Raw genomic sequence first — 19,744 nt, 5'->3', positions numbered from 1 at the left:
ATACATCAAGTCAGTTAACAGTCATTCATTAGCATGATGATAGCATTCAAGTAATCTTACAGCTAATTAGCATTAGTATTGAAATCCGAATGGAAATGTATTGATACTGCTATAGGTGAGGGTATTATGCTCCTGCCAAGAGGTCGACCTTCATGGCACAGGTGGTAGTGTGCTTTACCCTGAGAGTTGCGAGTTCAAGCTGCACTCTGACTGCCCTGCCCACATTGCTACAAAATCAACAATTTATTCAAAGCACACCGGAGTAGGCTGCAATATATCAAATACCTTTGCTGTGCCTTTTAGATGAACTATTGCGAACCCACCCAATTGCAAACTCAATCTCTGCCTTACTATAAAGCAAGCCTCTGCAATTAAAAGGGGCAATCTGCAATTGCTACATCCATTTTTAGACTTATAAATGAATGATATATACCCATTTATTCTTGAAGAATATAACTTATAAATGCCTCATGAGCTTAGTTCAACTGTCCTACCCAATCAGAACCCAGAATATAAGATTGTTTTACTCTCATGGACAGACTACCAATAAATCTTTGGTAGATCTGTCATGACACAACGGGATGAATGAGATACCATGCAGCATTAGTTCTGGTGTTTGGGTTTTTCGTCACTGGTCATTTGGACAAATTTCGCAGGTGTTAGCATCTTCTAAATTTCGGAAGGGGAGGGGATATTCGGCCCATAGACTTGCCAGTAACTTGCAAAGAGCTCTTCATTCCGGTTCCGCTCGTCATTCTAACATCTCGTCATCTCTTCTCTTAACACGTATGGACCCAGAACTTAACTGAGCAGCTGACCAATTACGAGACTTTAGTTTGTAAAACAAAGTCAATGTAAACAAACACTATTTGAGAGTGGTTTCATTTCTCCAGCCCCATCCCTCAGCTTTCAACTGCTGATTGCCCCTTTAAAAACACCCTTGTTCTAAAACAAGACCAGGCCTAGGCTCTCTACTCCATTTATACAGAGAACATCCTCAGTCAAAGGGGTTTCAGACCAGGCAAGCTCACATGCAGACACACTGCTGAGGACACCTAGGTGCTGCAGGCTTGATGTGAATGGGGGATGTCAGTGCAGAAGAACTGGGTCACGGTGAGTGAGGTACAGAACGAGCCCATCAATAGCAGAGAGATATGGACTACACTCTCTCTCTCTCTCTCTCTCTCTCACACATTAGAGCAGGTGGGCACCACGCCAAGGACATAGGATGCTCTTCTTCACGCACTCACACCTCAAAGACAGAGTTAAGACAAAAACAAAGGCCAACCCCCTCGATAATTCATCCACAATTAATTAACAACTCTATTCTTATGTAGGTAATGAGGCTAACTGTGTGTGTCTTTTTCACTGTCTCAGATCCTGTGATATTGGGACTCTACTGTCTGCTCACTCATGGCCTTTCTTGTGTTAAACGCTGAACCTTTTCTGCTGAGCCTTTAGTTTAGTGTTTAGTCTCAATGCTCTCAATTTCAAACAGACTGGAAAATGTCAGAGAAAAGTACATAGAAAATACATCTTAGACATCTGTTCATCTCAGAGTTCTATTAAGGAAAATCTTTCAATATCTCCTAGAGTGATTCACAATGCTAGCAAATAAAATGTGCTTACATATAAATATTTCAGCGTTTTCGTCCTACAGAATATAATTTTGACTGCCTGTGAGCATTTACGATCTGTATATTCTCTTAAATGTACTTACAAATCCATGTATGAGTATCATATTTTACATTTTAGTCATTTACCAGACGCTCTTATCCAGATCCTTGATATGACATTTACATTTACGTCATTTAGCAGACGCTCTTATCCAGAGCGACTTACAAATTGGTGCATTCACCTTATAGCCAGTGGGATAACCACTTTACAATATGTTTTTTTTTTCTTTCTTTGGGGTGGGGTAAGGGGGGGTAGAAGGATTACTTTATCCTATCCCAGGTATTCCTTAAAGAGGTGGGGTTTCAAGTGTCTCCGGAAGGTGGTGAGTGACTCCGCTGTCCTGGCGTCGTGAGGGACCTTGTTCCACCATTGGGGTGCCAGAGCAGCGAACAGTTTTGACTGGGCTGAACTATTGCGAGGGTTTTTAAGACAATAGTGTTAAAATGTTAATGGACATTACACAGGGCACACACTGTATCAGTAACCCCTCATGCGATTGGACCCTGTCGTAATGGAGGCAGGAGTTCCTCCTCTGTCATCGGCCCTGGTCCCCTGTCACACGGCAGGGTCCTAATGACAGGGTCAAAGGTCATCCTCAGGTGGATAAGCGTGTGGACAGGAAGAGACAAATACAGAGAAAGAGCGATAGAGAGAGAGCGAGAGAGTGAGAGAAGGCGAGAGAGGAGAGAGTGAATGCCCCCAGAGCATCCTTGAGGCTTGCCAGAGCTGCCATCCCTACTACAGCGTGCCACGGGATGATAGGACAAGCTCAGGACAGCTCTTGGCCAGCCACGCTGACCCTGTATACGGTTCCTAGTTTAGTTGTAATGAGATATCGATTTGGGTTGACATCAACTTTTGTTCAAGCCTTGCATTTTGTTTCATCGCTCTCTTTCGCTCTCTCTCCCTCCCTCTTGAATTATTTGAGCGCATTCTCTCTCTCCCCCTACAACTCTCTCTCTCTCTCTCTCCCCTCTCTCCCCCTCCCTCCCTCCCTCCCTCCCTCGTTCGTGTATAATTTGAGTGCATTCTCTGTCTCCCTACAACTCTCTCCCACTACAACTCTCTCCCTCTCTCCCCCTACAACTCTCTCCTTCTCTCCCCCTACAACTCTCTCCCTATCTCCCCCTACAACTCTCTCCCTCTACAACCCTCTCTCTCTCTCTCTCTCCCCCTACAACTCTCTCCCTCACCCCCTACAACTCTCCCTCTCTCCCCCATAACTCTCCCTCTCTCTCCCCCCCTATAACTCTCTCCTCCTATAGCTCTCCCTCTCCCCCATAACTCTCTCCCTCTCTCTCTCCCCCCTCTCTCCCCCACTGTCCCCCTATAACTCTCCCTCTCTCTCCCCCCTATAACTCTCCCTCTCCCCCTATAACTCTCTCCTCCCTCTCTCCCCCATAACTCTCTCCCCCTATAACTCTCTCCCCTCTCTCCCCTACAACTCCCTCCATCATTCTCTCCCTCTCCCTCCCCATCACTCTCCTTCATCTTGTCTCACTCTTCGCCCTGAGCAGTCCCCCAGTATCTGATAAAAAAGGGCACATCCTGTCTGCTGACCTTTTATCCATTATTTCCCCCCAGAGCCTTTTCCTGAACACACACACACACACACACACACACACATACACACATCCCCACGCTGCTCCAGCCCAGAGCCATGTGGGCTCCTAACAGCCACACACTGAACCATTCTTCTAACACAGCACCCTGCTACACAGTACCCGACACAAGGCCAAAGACCTGTGGAGACATTTTGCATCCCAAATGGTATCCTTTTCCCTATATAGTGCACTATTTTTGACCGGGGCCAAAAGGGCTCGGGTCAAAAGTAGTGTACTAAATAGGGCATAGGGTTCCATTTTTGGACGCATTCACATACATTACAGATGACTGTTCCAACAGGAGGGAGAACACAGCACTCTCAAATGGCTGCACTCTGCACATCAGTCACAAATAAGAGCTTGAATAGGGGGTCTCTCAGAACAGCAGCTTGAGGTTGACCATTATAATATCCCTATGCACTGTCTGCATCCCAAAAGGCACCCTATTCCCGATATAGTGCACTACTTTTGACCAGAGCACTACCAAAAGTAGTGCACTACATAGGGAATAGGGTGCTATTTGGAATGCACCCTAATGCATGTGGTCATTACCTGGTCCAATACGGGCCGTCTGGTAAATAGCCAAGGAAATCCATTCCTTAGCATCCTTTTTACAAGTCTTCACGACTACAGCTTAAAATGTAATGAAGCTCTAGGGAGCTGGAATCTAACACAGGATCAAAGCAGACGAGAGGAGACGAACGGAAGAAGGAGAGGAAAAAAGAGAGGGAGACAAATGATGCTCTTCCAGCATCAGGGAGGATTGATTATGATGGTCTCACTCCGATCGCTCACTTTCTCGCTCCTTCTCTTTCTCTCTCTCCCCCTTTCTCTCTCTCTCCCCCTTTCTCTCTCTCTCCCTCTCTCGACATCTCTCCTCACTTTTCGCCCCACTCTCATGTTCAGGGGTAGAAAGAAACTTTTGATCTATGCTGTCCTTCGCTGTCCTTTAAAAAGGAAGATGGCAGCTCACTCATCACACAGCACTCTCGCTGTGCGCGCGTACACACACACTCTCTCCTATAAAGAATAGACCAACACACTCGCAAAACAACCCCCCACTTCTATAAAAACCGCATCACACACTCTGGCCCCTTCCCAGCAGCAAACACACACATCACACACACACACACACCACACACACACACACTCCTTCGTCAACAGAAAGTAGCATTTCACACAGTTTGTCTAGCACACAACGCAACCTAATGAACATGGGCATGTCAAGGTGATGTTTGGAGTGCTGAAGGCCAGCGGTTCCCCTCTATTACATAGCTGGGCCAAATAGTCCATCTCCAATACCCTAGGTCTATTGAACCTCCTATACTGGGCTGATAGAGCATTACCAACTGGACACAGCTGGGAGAATAAGTGTGTGTGTGTGTCCTGTATGAATTTGGTATACAGATGTATATGTGTTGTGGGTGGATAATTGTTCTCTGGTGCTCTCCATTACTGCAGGGATGAGTAATAATCATACAACACACATGTATTGTATTGTAAACTGGACAAAGGCTACACACAGTCAAGCAGGCACAAATGTAATCAACAACTATACTGACTAATCATCTAACGCTCTGACATACTTCTGACCACACACACACAGTCAAGCAGGCACAAATTTAATCAACAACTATACTGACTAATCATCTAACGCTCTGACATACTTCTGACCACACACACACACACACACACACACACACACACACACCACATGCAGTAAAGCTAAGAGGAGGAAGCCCACTTACATTCCCCCAGTATCGCGGCCAGTCCTCCCCAGACAGAGACAGAGCTGGGCTATAGAGAGGGTTGAGTAGTCTCTCTACTCACTGAGCTCCGTAGTGTTCTCCGTTCATATCCTCAGTATACACAGTCTCCTGTACGCCGCGTATCGCTATATCCGCGCCCCTTTCCCCGCTCCCCTCTGGTGCATACCAGCAGCACACAAACACTCACACATACACACACTCGCACAGCGGTAGCGAGAACTGTCTGAGGACAGACTGAAAGGAGAGAGCGAGGCTGCCGCAACCACTGCTGCTGTGTGCTGCTGCTTGACGGCTGGAGCGACCAGCGAGAAGGAAGGAGGGAGGGAGAGGGGGAGGAGGAAGAGAGAGAGAGAGAGAGAGAGAGGCAAGTGGAAAGAAAATGAGAGCATGCACGAGAGAAGGAGAGAGAAAGAGAGATTCTGAGAGTCTGACTTTGTGTGGAAGAGAGAGGAAGAAAGCAAAACAGTCAGAGTGAGAAGACAGGCTATATGCAAACTGCCCACAAAATGAAGTGGAAACTGAGCTGCACTTCCTAACTTCCTGCCAAAGGTATGACCATATTAGAGACACATATTTCCCTCAGATTACACAGACCCACAATTTTGATAAACTCCCATATCTACTGGGTGAAATACCACAGTGTGCCATCACAGCAGCAAGATGTGTGACCTGTTGCCACAAGAAAAGGGCAACCAGTGAAAAACAAACACCATTGTAAATACAACCTATATTTATGTTGATTTATTTTCCTTTTTGTACTTTCACTATTTGCACATCATTATAACACTGTATATAGACATAATATGACATTTGAAATGTCTTTATTCTTTTGGAACTTTTGTGAGTGTAATGTTTACTGTTAATTTGTTGTTGTTTATTTCACTTTTGTTTATTATCTATTTCACTTGCTTTGGCAATGTAAACATATGTTTCCCATGCCAATAAAGCCCTTAAATTCAAATTGAATTGAGAGAGAGAGAAAGAGCGAGAGAGAGAGAGAGAGAGAGAGAGAGAGAGAGAGAGAGAGAGAGAGAGAGAGAAAGAGAGGAAGAGAGAGGAAGAGTGGAAGAGAGAGGGATGGGGGGAAGAGAGCAAGAGAAGGAAGGAGGGAGGAAGGGAGCTCAAGTCACACCTCTCATTGACAGCTCATGACTCTGAAAATAACATGAGACATTTTACATTTACATTTTAGTCATTTAGCAGACGCTCTTGTCCAGAGCGACTTACAGTTAGTGCATACTTTATTTTTTTATATATTTTTTTTATACTGGCCCCCCGTGGGAATCGAACCCACAACCCTGGCGTTGCAAACGCCATGCTCTACCTACTGAGCTACATCCCTGCCGGCCATTCCCTCCCCTACCCTGGACGACGCTGGGCCAATTGCGCGCCGCCCCATTGGTCTCCCGGTTGCGGCCGGCTACGACAGAGCCTGGATTCGAACCAGGATCTCTAGTGGCACAGCTAGCACTGCGATGCAGTGCCTTAGACCACTGGCCACACGGCAAAGGGTACAACCAGAGGGTGTGTGGTGTTTAGGCACAAGCTCACATACTAAGACACACACACACACATTCTGAAACAACATCCATACGAATGACACAAAGCTTCTGTTGACATCACTTATGACAAATGCAAGACTCACCCAGAAAATACACAAAAAACACTTTCATAAGCACACCCAACATCACAGACAGACAGAGCTGCACAGACACACTCAACATCACAGACAGACAGAGCTGCACAGACACACCCAACATCACAGACAGACAGAGATGCACAGACACACCCAACATCACAGACAGACAGAGATGTCACCGCCTGGTATGGCAACTGCTTGGCCTCTGACCGCAAGGCACTACAGAGGGTAGTGCGTACGGCCCAGTACATCACTGGGGCAAAGCTTCCTGCCATCCAGGACCTCTATACCAGGCGGTGTCAGAGGAAGGCCCTCAAAATTGTCAAAGACTCCAGCCACCCTAGTCATAGACTGTTCTCTCTGCTACCGCACGGCAAGCGGTACCGGAGTGCCAAGTCTAGGTCCAAAAGACTTCTCAACAGCTTCTACCCCCAAGCCATAAGACTCCTGAACAGCTAATCATGGCTACCCGGACTATTTGCACTGCCCCCCCACCCCATCCTTTTTACGCTGCTGCTACTCTGTTAAGTATTTATGCATAGTCACTTTAACTCTACCCACATGTACATATTACCTCAACTACCTCAACTAGCCGGTGCCCCCGCACATTGACTCTGCAACGGTACCCCCCTGTATATATAGCCTCCCTACTGTCACTTTATTTTACTTCTGCTCTTTTTTTCTCAACACTTTTTTTTGTTGTTGTTTTATTCTTACTTTTTTTGTTTAAAATAAATGCACTGTTGGTTAAGGGCTGTAAGTAAGCATTTCACTGTAATGTCTGCACCTGTTGTATTCGGCGCATGTGACCAATAAAATTTGATTTGATTTGATTTGATTTGAGACACACCCAACATCCCAGACGGACAGAGATGCACAGACACACCCAACATCACAGACGGACAGAGATGAACAGACACACCCAACATCACAGACAGACAGAGCTGCACAGACACACCCAACATCACAGACAGACAGAGCTGCACAGACACACCCAACATCACAGACAGACAGAGCTGCACAGACACACCCAACATCACAGACAGACAGAGATGCACAGACACACCCAACATCACAGACGGACAGAGATGCACAGACACACCCAACAGAGTCACTGACAGATGGACACAATTACATTGTAGACAGATTGAAAGAAACCCAGAGAGAGACCCACAAACACCCCAACACACACATGTTCTGCAACAACATACATCCACACTGAGCTAAAGGACAGCGAGCTTGAGTCTGTTGACTGATCTGAGCTCAGGCCTGGTGTGGATTAAACAGGTTTAATGTACCATGTTACCATTGGAGACAGTAATACCAGCAGAAAGAAATACACACAGCTTATCAACACTCACAGGTACACATATTGTAGACAGACAACACACACACACACACACACACACACACACACACACACACACCGCTATGCTAGCCAAATGAGTCAACTAGAGCAGCTTTTAAAATAGAAGGCTCCAATACTGGGTCATAGAAAGGTCACCCTGAAACCACAAAAAGGGAAACCTTTCCACTACCATCAACTTGTATGAACTGTATACGGATGTTGATCTCACTGGTTTTAACGAGCTTTTCCATGGAACTCAATGGACTGAATTGAATATCAGTAGCTGGAATCAATGTGATTAAAAAACCTACACACACTTGTTCACACACCTAACACCTTCATACTGTACATACATTGGTACTGTTCACACAATGTGCATTTCTTTCTCTAGTACTGTACACACACCTACAAACCCTGGAGGAGGGGTGTCATGCTTGAGCGAGCCCATCGTTTCCCTCCCTCTTAGTACGGCTTGTCCTCCCTTCCCCTTTGATCCCCAAATAACAGGTCAGCCATCAGACTAACCACCCCCTTCCCGCCCCTCTACCGTCCCCATCGCCACGGTTACAGACTTACACCAGTGCTACAGCGGCGCGTGAATGACATAACATCAACAGTCTTCGTTCTCAGTAGCGTACTCTGTCTGTTTCTGCAGTGTCAGGCTGTTTTAGGACCAGGAGTACTGACCACGTGATCAGGTATCATTTTCTTTTTACCACGCACTTACCTATCCATTTTTCTATTCATATTTGTATCAGTTATGAAAACCCAATTTTGAGGCCTATCAAGGGCCGCAGCTGAATTTGTAATAGTTCCATTGAGTCTGCCATCACGTACAAATACGGTTGATCTATGAATTCATATTGTGTCTGATTTAGAAAAAGAATGAAGACTTCCATATTTAATAGAACAGTTATTGGATAAACAGGCTGTAAATAATAGAGTAGACTCCCAGACTCCCACTGAGTAGTCTGCCTTCAAACGATTGAAGAGTAATCCCTTCAAATTAAACAGACACCAGTCTCGTTTCAAATTGCTAACTGATCAAAACGCTCTGCCAATCACAAAGTAACTGGAGACATGAGTTACTGTGTCAGTGACAGCAACAATGAAAGACAACAGCCACAGAGAGAGATATGCAAATATCCCATCAACTAACGCTTGAGTGATTGAGCGAAACTTAAATGTATGTGTGTCAGAGTTAAATGTATGTTTGTGGGGAAATTATCCATTCTAGACCACTGCCAGCTTCAGAAACATATCTTTCAAGCCAGAAAACACACTATGACCACATACCCATATATTATCCCCATTCTGCGTCTATGACAGCAATGCATTAAACATTAACCAATCAAATGTCATGATGTTGTGTTATTACCAATGCATTCTGGGTGTTGATTATCTGACAGCTTTTGTTTAGGCGCCGAGTGTGCAAAAAAACATCTAAAAGGCAAAAGCATCATGGCAGAGAGAGAGAAAGAGAAAGAGATAGAGGAGAGAAAGAGAAAGCGAAAGAGAGAGAGCGAAAGCAAGAAAGCAAGAAAGAAGCAAGAAAGAAAGGAGATTTACCCCTAGGTACACTGGGGAAAATAAATAACCTACCAGAGTATGTTGTGATTAATGACGTTCCTTTTTAGGATCCCTTCAATGGCAGTTAGGGAGTAGATCCATAGTGCGTGAGGTATAGGAGAAAGAGAGGCTAGCTGCTGAAGCACACTGAGGTCAATACTATAGAATGATTCTTCTCAGTGGAGTACTGTTGTAGCAAGTGAAACTGAGCTATAAGCTACATTTTCACAACGAGTCAGGTGAGCTGTAGGAATGGAAGGGATCTGTCCAGACAGATTGCAACTGTGCAAACACACGTGCATGTACACATCAATAGACACACACACACACTAATAATCACACACGTTCCACAGCCTGTCCACACATGCCCTGAACCAAGACACCTATCCTCCCATGCTATCCCTCCCTCCCTCCCTCCCTCCCTCCCTCCCTCAATCCTTCTCTGAGAAATGTTGCTGTCATCCTGAAATGTTGCTGTCAAGGCTCTCCAGAGGGTGGTGCGGTCTGCACAACGCATTACCGGGAGTAAACTTCCCGCCCTCCAGGACACCTACAGCACCCGATGTCACAGGAAGGCCAAAAATATCATCAAGGACATCAACCACCCGAGCCACTGCCTGTTCACCCCGCTGTCATCCAGAAGGCGAGGTCAATACAGGTGCATCAAAACTGGGACCGAGAGACTGAAAAACAGCTTCTATCTCAAGGCCATCAGACTGTTAAACAGCCATCACTAGCACATTAGAGGCTGCTGCCTATAGACATAGACTAGAAATCACAGGCCACTTTAAGAAATGGAACACTAGCCACTTTAATAATGTTTACATATCTTGCATTACTCATCTCATATGTATATACTGTATTCTATACTATTCTACGGTATCTTAGTCACTTTAATAATGTTTACATATCTTGCATTACTCATCTCATATGTATATACTGTATTCTATACTATTCTACGGTATCTTAGTCACTTTAATAATGTTTACATATCTTGCATTACTCATCTCATATGTATATACTGTAGTCCATGCCGCTCTGACATCGCTCGTCCATACAGTGCCTTGCAAAAGTATTCATCCCCCTTGGCGTTTTTCCTATTTTGTTGCATTACAACCTCTAATTTAAATTGATTTGGATTTCATGTAATACACATACACAAAACAGTCCAAATTGGTGAAGTGAAATGAAAAAAATAACTTGTTTAAAAAAAAAGTGGTGCGTGCATATGTATTCACCCCCTTTGCTATGAAGCCCCTAAATAAGATCTGGTGCAACCAATTACCTTCAGAAGTCACATAATTAGTTAAATAAAGTCCACCTGTGTGCAATCTAAGTGTCACATGATCTCAGTATATATACACTTGTTCTGAAAGGCCCCATAATCTGCAAGACCACTAAGCAAGGGGCACCACCAAGCAAGCGGCACCATGAAGATCAAGGAGCTCTCCAAACAGGTCAGGGACAAAGTTGTCGAGAAGTACTAATCAGGGTTGGGTTATAAAAAAATATCAAAAACTTTGAACATCCCACAGAGCACCATTAAATCCATTATTAAAAATTGAAAGAATATGGCACCACAACAAACCTGCCAAGAGAGGGCCGCCCACCAAAACTCACGGACCAGGCAAGGAGGGAATTAATCAGAGGCAACAAAGAGACCAAAGATAACCCTGAAGGAGCTGCAAAGCTCCACAGCGGAGATTGGAGTATCTGTCCATAGGACCACTTTAAGCCGTACACTCCACAGAGCTGGGCTTTATGGAAGAGTGGCCAGAAAAAAGACATTGCTTAAATAAAAAAATAAGCAAAAACGTTTGGTGTTCGCCAAAAGGCATGTGGGAGACTCCCCAAACATAAGGGAAGATGGTACTCTGGTCAGATGAGACTAAAATTGAGCTTTTTGGCCATCAAGGAAAACGCTATGTCTGGCGCAAACCCAAACCCTCTCATTAACCCGAGAACACCATCCCCACAGTGAAGCATGGTGGTGGCAGCATCATGCTGTGGGGATGTTTTTCATTGGCAGGGACTGGGAAACTGGTCAGAATTGAAGGAATGATGGATGGCGCTAAATACAGGGAAATTCTTTAGGGAAACCTGTTTCAGTCTTCTAGAGATTTGAGACTGGGACGGAGGTTCACATTCCAGCAGGACAATGACCCTAAGCATACTGCTAAAGCAACACTTGAGTGGTTTAAGGGGAAACATTTAAACGTCTTGGAATGGCCTAGTCAAAGCCCAGACCTCAATCCAATTGAGAATCTGTGGTATGATTTAAAGATTGCTGTACACCAGCGGAACCCATCCAACTTGAGTTGGCGCAGTGTGGCGCAGTGGTCTAAGGCACTGCATCGCAGTGCTAGCTGTGCCACTAGAAATCCTGGTTCGAATCCCATGGGGTGGCGCACAATTGGCCTAGCGTCGTCCAGTGTAGGGGAGGGAATGGCCGGCAGGGAGGTAGCTCAGTTGGTAGAGCATGGCGTTTGCAACGCCAGGGTTGTGGGTTCGATTCCCACGGGGGGCCAGTATGAAAATAAAAATAAATAATGTATGCACTAACTGTAAGTCGCTCTGGATAAGAGCGTCTGCTAAATGACGTAAATGTAAGGAGCTGGAGCAGTTTTGCCTTGAAGAATGGGCAAAAATCCCAGTGGCTAGATGTGCCAAGCTTATAGCGACATACCCCAAGAGACTTGCAGCTGTAATTGCTGCAAAAGGTGGCTCTACAAAGTATTGACTTTGGGGGGGTGAATAGTTACGCACGCTCAAGTTTTCTGTTTTTTGTCTTATTTCTTGTTTGTTTCGCAAATAAAAAATATTTTGCATCTTCAAAGTGGTAGGCATGTTGTGTAAATCAAATGATACAAACCACAAAAAAATATATTTTAATTCCAGGTTGTAAGGCAACAAAATAGGAAAAATGCCAAGGGGGGTGAATACTTTCGCAAGCCACTGTATATCTATCTATTCTTAATTCATTCCTTACTTAGATTTGTGTTTATTGGGTATATGTTGTGAAATTGTTAGATATTACGTGTTAGACATTACTGCACTGTCGGAGCTAGAAGCAGAAGCATTTCGCTACACCCGCAATAACATCTGCTAAACACGTGTATGTGACCAGTACAATTTGATTTGATTTGATTTACCTCAGTCCTCCTTCTGCCATGGAAACAAGGGCAGTAAGCACGGGCCATGTTCATGTGGCTCCTGTCCTGAGCTCTCAGACAAACATGTCTGGTCGCAGTCTAACTTGTGCAACCTACAGAGACACACCAAGCAGACTGTGCGTATCCCAGATTCCCTTTATAATCCCTTACACCATTCAGGTGAGCTGGAAGCACAGTAGAGTTGCCAGTAGACCACCCAGTCCAAATCAATTCCTGTCTTACTAGTAGAGCTCCAGGGGGTTGAAACTTGAGAAACAGGCCGAGGTCTTGGTAACTGCAGCCCGCCTTAGGTGCTCTGCGTGGTGGGGAAAGCACCTCCAGACGTCCCCCTGGCCATTCCAGTCCATAAAGTTTAATGGCTAATCCCACTGTAGAGGTGGTGATAAAAGCAAAGGCCCTTTTTTCCCTCACAGTCAGTAAAGCCTCCAAGATAACACAGGTCCGTAGACTTCACTACATAGACCTTCATTCAAATCCAATGCATTGACTCCCCATTCAATTCCAATGCACTGACTCCCCATTCAATTCCAATGCACTGACTCCCCATTCAATTCCAATGCACTGACTCCCCATTTAATTCCAAAGCACTAACTCCCGTCCTCTGACTCCCATACTAAATCCTCTATACTACTGTACACTTCGGCAGTCCAGAAACAAGTGCAGCCGAACAGCGTCTTCTCTTTGTCACTATCAGCGGACGGCACGCTTCAGTTTCCCAAGTGTTAGACCCGGACGTCAATGGTGAGAGAAAGCGAGAAGAGCCCTTATCAAACTGTTATCAACAAGTCTCCAGCCTTCTCAGTGGCTACACAACTTCCCTTTTCTCTAGTACTGTGTGTGTGTGTGTGTGTGTGTGTTCTATTGAGAGGGGACGTCATGAGAAGTGATACTCTCCATTTCATTATCAGTCTTTGAGCGCATTGCGTAGACATCTTCCGCTCTCAGAGAAGCCTTCCTCTCACACGGCTAAGCTGGCCAGTCAAATATAGTTTAAACTGATGCAGAAGCTCTATTCTGGAAAGTTTCTTTCCCACAGTCTCTGAAGTGGAAACCCACGGCTAAATGAGTGACGGTGCAGAATGGTCTTTTACAAAACTGAAACCATAGCCTGATTCACCACAGTCTGAAATGATAGGATCAACTCACGAACATAGGCCTCGAGTGATGAGCACAAACCCACACGTGCATGCACACACACACAAGTGACCTGTTGAAGCACGACACCATGTTGAAGAGGACCTACAGATGTAGGATCTTAATTTGATCATCCTATTGCAGGATTACTTTTAGTGCACTTGAGGTTAAAAAAGGCTTCAGACTTGATTTTCCCTAATGAAAAATGGATCAACCCCTTACAAAAATCTCCATTAATTATAATCCACATAATAATTCACATTTCATGTTGCTGCAGGATTATTTTCCTGCTGTAGCAAACTGGCTCAAATTAAGATCTGTAGTAGGGTTCCAGTGGGGTTTAAGGCTGGGTATCTGTAAAGCACTTTCTGACAAATGCTGATGTAAAAAGGACTTTATAAAATAAATGTACAGTGAGGGAAAAAAGTATTTGATCCCCTGCTGATTTTGTACGTTTGCCCACTGACAAAGAAATGATCAGTCTATAATTTTAATGGTAGGTTTATTTGAACAGTGAGAGACAGAATAACAACAAAAAAATCCAGAAAAACGCATGTAAAAAATGTTATAAATTGATTTGCATTTTAATGAGGGAAATAAGTATTTGAACCCCTCTCAATCAGAAAGATTTCTGGCTCCCAGGTGTCTTTTATACAGGTAACGAGCTGAGATTAGGAGCACACTCTTAAAGGGAGCTCCTAATCTCAGCTTGTTACCTGTATAAAAGACACCTGTCCACAGAAGCAATCAATCAATCAGATTCCAAACTCTCCACCATGGCCAAGACCAAAGAGCTCTCCAAGGATGTCAGGGACAAGATTGTAGACCTACACAAGGCTGGAATGGGCTACAAGACCATTGCCAAGCAGCTTGGTGAAAATATGACAACAGTTGGTGCGATTATTCGCAAATGGAAGAAACACAAAAGAACTGTCAATCTCCCTCAGCCTGGGGCTCCATGCAAGATCTCACCTCGTGGAGTTGCAATGATCATGAGAACGGTGAGGAATCAGCCCAGAACTACACGGGAGGATCATGTCAATGATCTCAAGGCAGCTGGGACCATAGTCACCAAGAAAACTATTGGTAACACACTACGCCATGAAGGACTGAAATCCTGCAGCGCCCACAAGGTCCCCCTGCTGAAGAAAGCACATATACATGCCCGTCTGAAGTTTGCCAATGAACATCAATGATTGAGAGGAGAACTGGGTGAAAGTGTTGTGGTCAGATGAGACCAAAATTAAGCTCTTTGGCATCAACTCAACTCGCCGTGTTTGGAGGAGGAGGAATGCTGCCTATGACCCCAAGAACATCATCCCCACCGTCAAACATGGAGGTGGAAACATTATGCTTTAGGGGTGTTTTTCTGCTAAGGGGACAGGACAACTTCACCGCATCAAAGGGACGATGGACGGGGCCAGGTACCGTCAAATCTTGGGTGAGAACCTCCTTCCCTCAGCCACAGCATTGAAAATGGGTCGTGGATGGGTATTCCAGCATGACAATGACCCAAAACACACGGCCAAGGCAACAAAGGAGTGGCTCAAGAAGAAGCACATTAAGGTCCTGGAGTGGCCTAGCCAGTCTCCAGACCTTAATCCCATAGAAAATCTGTGGAGGGAGCTGAAGGTTCGAGTTGCCAAACGTCAGCCTCAAAACCTTAATGACTTGGAGAAGATCTGCAAAGAGGAGTGGAACAAAATCCCTCCTGAGATGTGTGCAAACCTGGTGGCCAACTACAAGAAACGTCTGACCTCTGTGATTGCCAACAAGGGTTTTGCCACCAAGTACTAAGTCATGTTTTGCAGAGGGGTCAAATACTTATTTCCCTCCTTAAAATGCAAATCAATTTATAACATTTTTGACATGCGTTTTTCTGGATTATTTTGTTGTTATACTGTCTCTCACTGTTCAAATAAACCTACCATTAAAATTATAGACTGATCATGTCTTTGTCAGTGGGCAAATGTACAAAATCAGCAGGGGATCAAAAACTTTTTTCCCTCACTGTAATTGATTGATTGATTGACCTATTACTGCACCTAGATATAGGACAACCCGTGGTTTGAGGCCCAGGGCTGAAACAAGAAAAGATACAGGTTGTTCACTCTCCATTGTGTGATTTGGGACGTTAGGGGCAGTATGTGTGGGTGTGTGCAGGTGGGGGACGGGGAGGGGTTAGTTGAGCAATGTGTGTATTTGAAGCGATGCCTGTGATCTGACTGAGTGTGTGTTAGGGGGATTTTAACAGTGTGTGTGTGTGAGAGACAGTGTGTGTGTGTTGAAAGTGGGGATATCCACAGCACTTCCGATTCACACTCGCCTTGAGAGCGGTATGTGTGTGTGTGTGTGTGTGTGTGCAGAGTAGCTCAGAGCTAGCACTTAATAGCATCATTACTGTGGTCACTGCGAGGGCGGCCTATGGTACATCAGTCTGCAGGCCATCACATCAGAACACACAGCTGCTCTCTAGCGGTTTAAAACAAGTGAGTGAGTGTGTGAGTGTGTGTGTGTGTGAGTGTGTGTGTGTCTGGCTGCGTTTACACAGGCAGTCCAATTCTCCACTAATTGATCTTTTGACCAATCACATCAGATCTTTTCATATCAGATCTTTTTAAGAGCTGATCTGATTGGTCAAAAGACAAATGAGTGAAAAAAAAAGATCAGAATTGGGCTGCCTGTCTAATTGCAGCCTCTGTGTCTGTGTGTGCGTTCACCCAGCTAGGCTGTAGGCACACAGTAAGCAAGTGAAATGTCTCCAGCAACACACACTCATTGTGTGGGAGTTTGACTTCCTAACACATCCATTCTGTTATGTTCCCATGGGGTATTGTAATGGTACTCCGTGCAGCACGGCAAATGGAGACATCTCGCTCTACCTTGACTTTGTAAACAACAGAATACAGGGGAGAGTGGGTAGGACGCGTAGCCGCAAGCTATTGTTGTTAGCTCTGTTGTCTCGGATCGGTTGCCTAAACGGCGTATTTGCCAGTCAATGTTAACAACGCCAACAAGAGGCTCTTTTGAACTAAATATGCTACTTATGTGGAAGTAGAATTCGTCCTTGGTGGGTACAGAGATAAAATATGAATAAATTCCCGGAAAATGGAACCTTTTTGTTGTTGTTGTCGTCGTCTCATGAATAGTGCATTAGTAGAGAGCTCTTCAAAAATGCAAAGATAAGATCAAAACAAAGACATTCGTATTTCCTGAGGGGAAAATGACGCTTTGAGATGTTTAATGGCCTCCCATCCCCCAGAGACCCCGCCAAGAGGAAATGACGTCAGCAGATTTCTGATGATCACAAAATTCAATCTGCTCAAATATCAACCGACAACAAAGCTACAAGGACTCCAGTCTCCTACTCTATCGCTCTCATTCGCTTTCAAATCCCTCTTTAAAAGAAATGAAGAAAAGGGAAGAAATAAAAGAGAGAATGGGCTGGAAAATATAAAATATATTTTGCTATTAAACCCTCCATTCGCTTGTTGATTAACTTAGCTGGGTCATCCCACGAAATGGAATGCAACTTGGTGAAACTTTCTATTTCACCTAATTTAAACATTATATCATGAAGAGCACATGTTCAACTTAATAAAAAACATGTCTCCCATCTCAAAAGGTTAAATAAAAAAATTACTATAGTAAGTGCCTTTTGGGTGCCAAATAAAGTAACATAGTTGATGATTTCATCTTAAATCAGCCATGAATCCCCTTGTGACAGGGGGAATGGAAGCTTGTTGTGTGCAACAGGGAGGGACAATTGAAGGCAAGCTTCACAAAATATATATTTTCTTTATTTTTACTATGTTTTACATATAAAATATTTTGATTTGTTTAACACTTGTTTGGTTACTACATGATTCCATATGTGTTATTTCATAGTTTTGATGTCTTCACTATTATTCTACAATGTCGAAAATAGTAAAAACCCTTGAATGAGTAGGTGTTCTAAAACTTTTCACCGGCAGTGTATATTTTCTATTTGAGATTCTTCAAGTAGCCACCCTTTGCCTTGATGACAGCTTTGCACACTCTTGGCATTCTCTCAACCAGCTTCATGAGGTAGTCACCTGGAATGCATTTCAATTAACAGGTGTGCCTTCTTAAAAGTTAATTTGTGGAATTTCTTTCCATCTTAATGCGTTTGAGCCAATCAGTTGTGTTGTGACAAGGTAGGGGGGTATACAGAAGATAGCCCTATTTGGTAAAAGACCAAGTCCATTTTATGGCAAGAACAGCTCAAATAAGCAAAGAGAAATGACAGTTCAGCATTACTTTAAGACATGAAGGTCAGTCAATACGGAACACTTCAAGAACTTTGACATTTCTTCAAGTGCAGTCGCAAAAACCATCAAGCGCTATGATGAAACTGGCACTCATGAGGACCGCCACAGGAATGGAAGACCCAGAGTTACCTTTGCTGCAGAGGATAAGTTCATTAGAGTTAACTGTACCTCAGAAATTGCATCCCAAATAGAGTTCAAGTAACAGAGTAACAGATCTCAACATCAACTGTTCAGAGGAGACTGTGTGAATAAAGCCTTCATGGTTGAATAGCTGCAAAGAAACCACAACTAAAGGACACCAATAATAAGAAGAGACTTGCTTGGGCCAAGAAACATGAGCAATGGACATTAGACCGGTGGAAATCTGTCCTTTGGTCTGATGAGTCCAAATTTGAGATTTTTGGTTCCAAACGCCATGTCTTTGTGAGACGCAGAGTAGGTGAACGGATTATCTCTGCATGTGTGGTTCCCACCGTGAAGCATGGAGGAGGTGGTGTGGGGGTGCTTTGCTGGTGACACTGTCTGTGATTTATTTAGAATTCAAGGCACGCTTAACCAGCATGGCTACCACAGCATTATGCAGCTATATGCCATCCCATCTGGTTTGCGCTTAGTGGGACTATCCTTTGTTTTTCAACAGGACAATGACCCAACACACCTTCAGGCTGTGTAAGGGCTATTTGACCAAGAAGGAGAGTGATGGAGTGCTGCATCAGATGACCTGGCCTCCACAATCACCCGACCTCAACCCAATTGAGATGGTTTGGGATGAGTTGGACCGCAGAGTGAAGGAAAAGCAGCCAACAAGTGCTCAGCATATGTGGGAACTCCTTCAAGACTGTTGGAAAAGAATTCCAGGTGAAGCTGGTTGAGAGAATGCCAAGAGTGTGCAAAGCTGTCATCAAGGCAAAGTGTGGCTACATTGAAGAATCTAAAATCTAAAAATATATAATTTATAATATAATTTGTTTTTCAACAGGACAATGACCCAACACCCAAAATAAAGAAAAACCCTTGAATGAGTAAGTGTGTCCAAACATTTGACTGGTACTATATATATATATATATATATATACACTGCTCAAAAAAATAAAGGGAACACTTAAACAACACAATGTAACTCCAAGTCAATCACACTTCTGTGAAATCAAACTGTCCACTTAGGAAGCAACACTGATTGACAATACATTTCACATTCTGTTGTGCAAATGGAATAGACAACAGGTGGAAATTATAGGCAATTAGCAAGACACCCCCAATAAAGGACTGGTTTTGCATGTGGTGACCACAGACCACTTCTCAGTTCCTATGCTTCCTGGCTGATGTTTTGGTCACTTTTGAATGCTGGCGGTGCTTTCACTCTAGTGGTAGCATGAGACGGAGTCTACAACCCACACAAGTGGCTCAGGTAGTGCAGCTCATCCAGGATGGCACATCAATGCGAGCTGTGGCAAGAAGGTTTGCTGTGTCTGTCAGCGTAGTGTCCAGAGCATGGAGGCGCTACCAGGAGACAGGCCAGTACATCAGGAGACGTGGAGG

The 19,744-nt window shown here is 44.3% G+C and overlaps 1 protein-coding gene across 1 annotated transcript in view; it reads right to left on the bottom strand.

Annotated features, from left to right (window-relative positions):
• Positions 1-19,744, bottom strand: part of LOC121535994 (type II inositol 3,4-bisphosphate 4-phosphatase) — a gene marked incomplete at both ends in the record, with an annotated part of 171,424 nt that overhangs the window by 101,506 nt on the left and 50,174 nt on the right.

This window comes from Coregonus clupeaformis, unplaced genomic scaffold, assembly GCF_020615455.1.
Source record: "Coregonus clupeaformis isolate EN_2021a unplaced genomic scaffold, ASM2061545v1 scaf1160, whole genome shotgun sequence".
In the NCBI taxonomy this organism is placed as follows: Eukaryota; Metazoa; Chordata; class Actinopteri; order Salmoniformes; family Salmonidae; genus Coregonus; species Coregonus clupeaformis.
Note: the sequence above shows the minus strand (reverse complement) of the source record. Positions and strands in the feature narration are given on the sequence as shown.